The sequence below is a fragment of the Momordica charantia genome, assembly GCF_013281855.1.
Source record: "Momordica charantia cultivar OHB3-1 chromosome 7 unlocalized genomic scaffold, Mcharantia_2.0 BLBB01000007.1, whole genome shotgun sequence".
NCBI classification, from domain to species: domain Eukaryota; kingdom Viridiplantae; phylum Streptophyta; class Magnoliopsida; order Cucurbitales; family Cucurbitaceae; genus Momordica; species Momordica charantia.
This window is the reverse complement of record NW_028275165.1, coordinates 5,901,536-5,909,378: the sequence shown is the minus strand read 5'-3', so window position 1 is coordinate 5,909,378 and position 7,843 is coordinate 5,901,536. Positions and strand designations below refer to the sequence as shown.

At 47.9% G+C, this 7,843-nt stretch overlaps 1 non-coding gene across 1 annotated transcript; it reads left to right on the top strand.

The window, feature by feature from the left end:
- The first annotated feature begins 222 nt into the window (after positions 1-222).
- LOC148210200 (small nucleolar RNA R71) lies at positions 223-329 on the top strand. Its single transcript, XR_015792472.1, has one exon. It is a non-coding gene; the product is annotated as a small nucleolar RNA R71 (small nucleolar RNA).
- Positions 330-7,843: the final 7,514 nt, after the last annotated feature.

Here is a 7,843-nt window from a genome sequence, read left to right as displayed (position 1 = left end):
GCAATGTCCAGAGCCAAAACTCCAGCTGGATCTTGCTTCTTTGGTGCTGCCCTAGATCTTTGCGAACACCATAGTTCGTTATGTGAAGCTAAGTCATTTAGGATGTCAACTATCTCGTTGAATGTCCTCTTTGTAAAGGCTCCGTTGGCAGCATTGTTTAGCATCATCTTAGTAGGATGATCTAAGCCTCTAAAGAAATGTTCTATCTGGATGCATGCCGGCAAGCCATGGTTCGGGCATTTCCTGATTAGTTCTTTAAATCTCTCCCACGCCTCGTGAACAGGTTCACGATCATACTGTCTAAAGGAGATGATCTCCTCTCTGATATCAGCGTGGCGAGTAGGTGGGAAGAATTTTGTTAAGAACTTCTCCACTAACGACCCCCATGTGGTGATGGATCCCGGTGGAAATGCATTGAGCCATGCTCTAGTTTGGTCCTTCAAAGAAAATGGAAAAAGTGTTAGTCTCAGAGCATCGTCTGTTATACCAGGTAATCGAAATGCATTTGCAATTTGAATGAATGATTTCAGATGATCATGTGGATCCTCATGTTCCTGCCCTCCAAAATGTCCAATTGTCTGCAACATTTGGAACATCATTGGTTTAAGCTCAAAGTTTGCGTGGGCTGGAATAGGGTTGACTATCCCTGAATCAAAGTTCTGAAAAGCCGTGGCGGCATATTCTCGCATTGCCACGTCTCTGTTGTCCGCCATCTGGATATGGTTGAATTCATCATTTCTTGCATGATCCCTCATATTACCGTTAACAGCAGGTGGATCAACCGGATCACGAGGTGGAATATCTGTCATTGATGTGCTCGTACTCTCTACCTCACTTTCAGGACTGATTTCACCTTCTCTCTCTTTTTGCTTTTCTAGTTGTTTTCGAAGTCTTTGCTCCTTTCGAGTTTTTCGAAGGGTCCGTTCAATCTCAGGGTCAAGGGGTAGAAGAAAAGATCTTGTGCTCATGCACTTTAACTTACCCTTGTGAGATAAACGACCAAAAATATAGAACAAAAACGGTGGATGGAAATTACACCCAACAACAATTCACAAAACTAAAAACTAAAAGAATTTGAAAATAATTTTAAAACCAAAGTCCCCGGCAACGGCGCCAAAAACTTGACTGGGTGTTTATGCTGAACGCACGCGCTAAGCGTGGTAACAATTATATAGATGCAAGCGCACACCTGTCAGAGTAATATAAAATGGATAAAGTATCCAAGTATCGATCCTCAAGGACTTCTAAACAATTTCCAAACTCTAAAGTTTTAAAGAATAGTGAATGTTGAAATGAGTGATTCTTGTAAAATGGGAAGTGGTCACAAATAATGGTTTGGATTTGGGATTTGGACTTATAATGATAAAACCTAGCCCGAATTACTTCAAGTTAGCCAACAAAGGATCAAGGATATGCTAAGGACGATATGCATTTCACTTTAGGAACCAACGACTACGCTTTTCACTTGACTTATGTCTAAGCAAGTTCAAAGTTCTAAGACATTCCCTAATATGTCTATTACGAGAGATATCTTAGTTTTAGGATGGAAATAGTCGCAACCTCGGGTTAAGGTCCTATGTCTAGGCTACTTAAGTGGAACCCTTATGTCTAAGGCGCTCCTCTCCTCGGTTTAACCACTCAACAATGCAAATAAGCAACCTTTTCAGTATTGACTTGTTAAGACTTACAGTGGCCTTCTCTAAATCCTAACTTTTTGGGAAAACATGTTGAGCAATGAATGGAAAGTAAAAACACTACTTCTTAGAAACCCTTTTTAGACATAAAAGGCTAACTATCCATAACCGGGCTAGAGACGGGAATTTAGAAAGACATATTGAAGAAAATACAGCAAGTAAAATGGTTGAATGTGGAATGCATGTGTGAAAAACAAAAGTTAACTAACGGAGAGTTTTTATCGGGATTGAGAGCTTCGCCCTTCTCTTTCAAGCAAGGGGGAGTGTCACGTGCTCTTTCCTCCAAAAACACAACTCTCTTAACTAAAAATTAAAGTAAAGGCAAAGGGAAGATAAGCAAAGTGCTAGATTTTTATAGATTTGAATAAGTAGAAAATAACTAAGTACAAATGGAAACAAAACAAAGCTCAATAAAAGAATGTAAAGTCCTCGGGATTTAAAAACCAAAAGCAACTAATGAAAGCAACTCAAAAGTACTTAGAAAGCAACAAAGAAACACTAAAAATGATCAAGAGAAGGAAGCAAGGCTTGATGAATTTGGTGGAGAAGTTGCTGGAATTTATAGCTGTGCAGAATTGGTTAGGTAGGTCCTAAAACGATGGTGAATCACCCATTTCCAACTCTTTTGACTGACCAAATCGTGCTCAAACTGATAGTGGAACACTTCTTCTACACGTATGCATCGGTTGGAACCACCAAAACGCATTGGAAGACGCGTTTCATTAAGGGCAAAGTTGGAAGAAAAACTGTTTTCTGCAGGCTTCCCAGGCGCCTGGCGCCTCCTGAGGTGTTTTTTCGTCTTTTCGCTTCTTTTGATTAATTTGCACTCCCAAATGGTCCTAAAATGTCATAAATACAATATAAGCCATCCACAAACCATAGTATATGAATTTTGCATGAATTCGAACTCAAACGATCGAGAAAAAGTCCGAAACAAAGCTGAAACATAGTAAAAACAGCATCTAAAACCTTCTTTTTACGCATGTAAACAAGCGTAATCAGTTCTGAGGACATATCAAATGAAGCTCAACCCAGCTAATTGTGCCTTTGGAGTCTCTTCGGGAAAATTTCTTGGCTTCATGGTGAACAACCTGGGAATCAAGGCCAACCCTGAAACGATTAAAGCCGTGCTCGAGATTGAGGCACCTAAGACGCTGAAGCAGCTTCAGTGCCTTAATGGCAGGATTGCGGCCCTGAACCGGTTTGTTTCAAGATCGACAGATAAGTGCCTTCCTTTCTTCAAAGTCCTACGGAGGAAATGGCCGTTTGAATGGACAGCGGAGTGCGAGCAAGCATTTCAGCAGTTGAAAAGCTACCTCTGTTCGGCACCTTTGCTCGCCAAGCCCATGCCGGGGGACAAGCTCCAATTATACCTAGCAGTGTCTGACAGCGCCGTCAGCTCGGCCCTAATCAGGCAAGAGGAAGCGCGGCAAAACCCGGTCTACTACACAAGCAAGGCTATGACCGAAGCCGAGACCAGATACCCTCAAATGGAAAAGTTGGCTCTTGCTTTAGTCACCTCGGCCCGACGGCTTAGACCATACTTCCAAGCCCATACTGTGGTGGTGCTCACTAACTTGCCCCTAAAAAACATCTTCCATAAGCCAGAAGCTTCTGGACGCCTGATGAAGTGGGCAATGGAGCTAAGTGAGTACGACATCCAGTTCGAACCCAAAACCGCGTTGAAAGGACAAGCAGCAGCAGATTTCATAGCCGAGCTCACACCACCTTCCGAGCTGAGCGAGTTCGACCTACCGTGGACAATATATGTCAACGGATCCTCCAACGAGAAGGGGTGCGGGGCCGGGGTCCTCTTAATCAGACCAGGAGGCGAGCGATTTGAGTATGCCTTGCGGTTCGGCTTCCGGACATCTAACAACGAGGCTGAGTATGAAGCATTTATTGCCGGCCTGCGAATCGCTAGAGCATTGGGGGCCTCTTGTGTTAAGGTCTTCAGCGACTCCCAGCTGGTTGTGGGCCAGATCAAGGAAGAGTACCAAGCCAAAGACTCCCGAATGGAGAAGTATTTGGGCAAGGTCAGATCGTACCTCGCCCAGTTTCGAACTTACGAAGTAAGCCGGGTTCCCCGAGCAGAAAATTCTAATGCTGACGCATTGGCCAAGTTAGCATCGGCGTACGAGACCGACCTGGCCAGGTCGGTCCCCGTCGAGATCTTAGATAATCCCTCGATCTCAGAACCAGATCTGATGAAGATCGACGCTCCGGAGTCCTCATGGATGGACCCGATTGCGGACTTCATTAGGGGCAACTCACCACAAGACCCCAAGGAACGCAGAAAGTTGGCAAGGCGAGCAGATCGGTTCGTGGTCCGAGGTGGAGCATTGTACCGACGCGGCTTTTCCCTGCCTCTATTGAGATGCCTAACCCCTGAAGAGGGCCTGTACGTCCTCAGAGAAATCCACGAAGGAGTGTGCGGCAATCACTCAGGCGCCCGGTCGCTGTCAGCCAAAGTGATCCGACAAGGATACTATTTGCCGACCCTCAGCCAGGACGCCAAGAAGTTCGTTAGAACTTGCGACAATTGCCAACGCTACAGAACCATAATCCACCAACCTCCCGAGCTGCTCACCCCCATCCCGGCCCCGTGGCCATTCGCGCAGTGGGGGGTAGATATCATTGGTCCTTTCCCTTTGGGCAAGGGCCAGACCAAGTTCGCTGTGGTTGCTGTGGATTACTTCACAAAGTGGGCCGAGGACGAGGCGTTCTCCCACATAATGGAATCCAGAGTCACGTCCTTCGTATGGACAAATATCATATGTCGCTTTGGTATACCGCAGGCCATTGTGACAGACAATGGGAAGCAGTTTGACAACGCCAAGTTCAAAGACTTTTGCAGCAAGCTTGGCATAAGTCACCTTAGCTCGTCCCCCGCACATCCGCAAGCAAATGGGCAGGTGGAGGCAGTCAACAAGATCATCAAGCGAGGCATCAAACTTAGACTGGACTCCAAGAAAGGCAGGTGAGCCGAGGAGCTACCAGAGGTTCTATGGTCGTACCAGACCACCCAAAGAGAATCGACGGGTGAGACCCCGTTCTCCCTGACCTTCGGCTCCGAAGCTGTAGTCCCGGTTTAGATCGGCATGCCACCTGACAGAGTAGAGCATTACGAGCCTACGGCAAATGAGGAAGAGCTGCTCCTCAACCTCGACTTGTTGGAAGAAAGAAGAGCAATGGCCCAGCTACGCCTGGCGGAATATCAGGGCAGAATGGCCAGACATTACAACGCCCGCGTTCGACCTCGGACCTTTCAGGTCGGACATCTGGTCTTAAGGACGGTCCAAACCCATGTGGGTGCCCTTGATCCGACCTGGGAGGGCCCGTTTGAGGTCAAGGGCATAGTCCGACCTGGGACGTACGTATTGGCCGATCTGAAAGGAGACGTCCTCGCGCACCCGTGGAATGCGGAGCACCTGAAGCGTTATTATCCTTGAAATGCCAAAAGGGTTTTCAATGGATCTGTAAAAACTGTTTCAAAAGAATTATGATCGGAATAAATGTGATGATTTAATTTCATGATTCCGAGTTCGACCAGAAATTAAATGGAGGCCATGGACTCCCACGCGATCACATTCCAGCAGTTGGTTAAATTCAATCCTCCAAAACCTAAGGGTATGAGGTGCGATGCCAAAACCACTGATGAACTTAAAATCCAAACCTTCAAGGTAAAGGGACGATGTGAAAAGTTCAAAATGATCAAGCCTCTGAACCTGAGGGTACGATGTACGATATGAAGAACAGCTACGGACTTAGGATTTTAGCCTTTTAACGTTTTTAAGTTAAGGGTGCGATGTTAAAAAATCCAGAGTTGGTGCAATACATTGAATGCTAGACAGAGATTCAAATTCAAACTTTCAAATTATTTTAATTGAAGGCGCGACCTCAAAAGTAAGAGGTGCGAGGTGACATTGGTTGCAGTTCAAAGAAAAAGCAAAGAAAGGGAAGATGTTGCCAACAACAAAGTAAAAACAAATGGGAGCTTCTTTATTTAATGGAGAGCAGAGCCAAGGCTTATAGACCTTGCAGCTCTGCCCTGACACTTACAAAAAACAAAAGAGAAGAGAAGAAAGACAGCGAAAAGCCTCTTGAAGGGTGGTCGCCTAAGAGCCTGCTTGAAGAGCGCCCTCTTGAGTGGTGCCGACCTGATCCTCTTCGAGGTCGGAGTAGTCAGAGTCCAGATCTCTGACGTACTTATCCACCAACGCTTGGGGGCCAGGGGTGCCGCTAGGCCCAGACGCCCACTGCTCAGCATACCTTTTCTTCAGACCACCGAGATCGATCTGAAGGTCAGGCATGTCGGAAGCAATGCCCTTCATGAGAAACTTGAAGCCCGCGTCAGAGAAATCTTTGGCAAATCCATCGAAGTCAGGATGTTGCCTAAACGATTCCTTCAATAGGGCTCCATTGCTGAGACGCTCCTTCACCGTCTCCAGCTCGGCAGTCGCATGCTTCAGCTCCTCCTCCTTCGCTTCAAGCGCCTGGAGCATGTCGTCCTTCTCCTTGAGGAGTTGGAACTTCTCCTTCTCCAAGCCCTTGGTGATAGCATGGGCAGCTCGGAGCTGGGCCTTGCGTCTGTCTTCTTCCTTCTTCAGCAGCTCGGCCTTGGTCTCCACCTCGGCCTTCAAAATTTCCACCTCAGAGTGAGCCTTCAGCAGCTCATCCTTCATGGCGGAGGAAGCAGCCTCCAAGGCAGCAGAGAACTCCTCTTTCTCCCTCGCTGCCAGAACTTCCCTCCCATCCAGCTCGGCCTTCACGGCCAGAGACGATTGAATGGAAGCAACGAACGCCTGAAAAAAGGTACAAATAAGAAGTTAGACCGAGCTACCTGTCAGGTAAATTGAGCAAAAACACCAATCTTACCTCAGCGGCGTAGTCGATGGTCCTCTGCAGAACGGACCCTGGGTCACTTACAAATTTGGACGCCCTCCTTAGGCAGCGGTCCAAACTTGCGGCCGAGATGCGGGACACCTGGTCCCTCACCCCAGAACTTGACGGCTCAACTCTGAACGGTGCCGTCACATCGGACGTCCTGCCCATCCTGGCCTCAGGATCGTCCACCCGATCTATGAAGCTCGCAGGCAAGACCCCACGAGCTCCGACCTCCAAGGGGGAGGTGGTCTTCTTCTTCTTCGTCCTTCGCCTCAGAGGGACTTCCTCCCTCACCTCCTCGCCCAAGGGCGAGACGTCCACCGCCTCGGTCTGATGCCTGGGGCGCTTCTCCCTCGAAGGTCCCCCAGAAGACTCCAGCTCGATCACTGGGGCTGGATCTTCCGAGGCTGGCCCTACCACAGCAGGGGTGGCAGGTTTCGAACTCTGGGCGGCCTCAAGAGCATGAGCTCGGCCCTTGGACTTGCGCTTCACGTTGCTTGCAAATCTGCAAACCATGGCTGCAAAATAAAAACAGGGGTCAACACAAGGTTAGAGGAAAAAGGAGGGAAGCAAGCTCGGCATACCAAGTTCGGAGTTCGACCTTGAGGATTCAATGGGACGAACTACGGGGTTGTAATCTAGCAGCCCGGACTCAAGCAGCAGCTTGTCAGTCACCAAGGTTCCGACCTTCCTACCCCTCGGAAAACGCTCCTTGTAATATTTCAGCGTGTCGAAGGAGGCTTGCGTAAGCTCGGGGACTGGTTGGATTGAAACTGCACAAAGACAAAATTTGAGTCAGACCTGAATAACAAGAAAGAAAGTTATCACAAGAAGTAAGAACTACTCCGTACCTAGGTTCCCAAACCTAGTGGGAACGTCAAAGAAGGAACGACCTGACTCGTCCTTTGCAAGTCATTTCCCAGAAGCGTAGAACCACTTCCTCACCCATCCCTTGATGGAGGTCGGCCCCTTAACTATACTGCCTGCGCCTTTCCTTGCGCACATATGGAACCGACCAGGCTTTTTAGCTATCCTTTTCGCTTCGAAGCACGCGAGGAACTGGTCTACGTCTAACAGCTCGGCCTCTTCACTATCCCGAGCTCGTAGCCAAAAAAGGATGGCCAAAGCGAAATGACACCTCACCCATTGGGGGCCACTTGAGCCGGAGCCAGTCCAGTTCGGAAAAGAAACTCTTGGACGAAAAGGTGAAGGGGAAGTCGGAGGCCATACTCAAACATTTTGAAGTAGATAGTGACCCATCC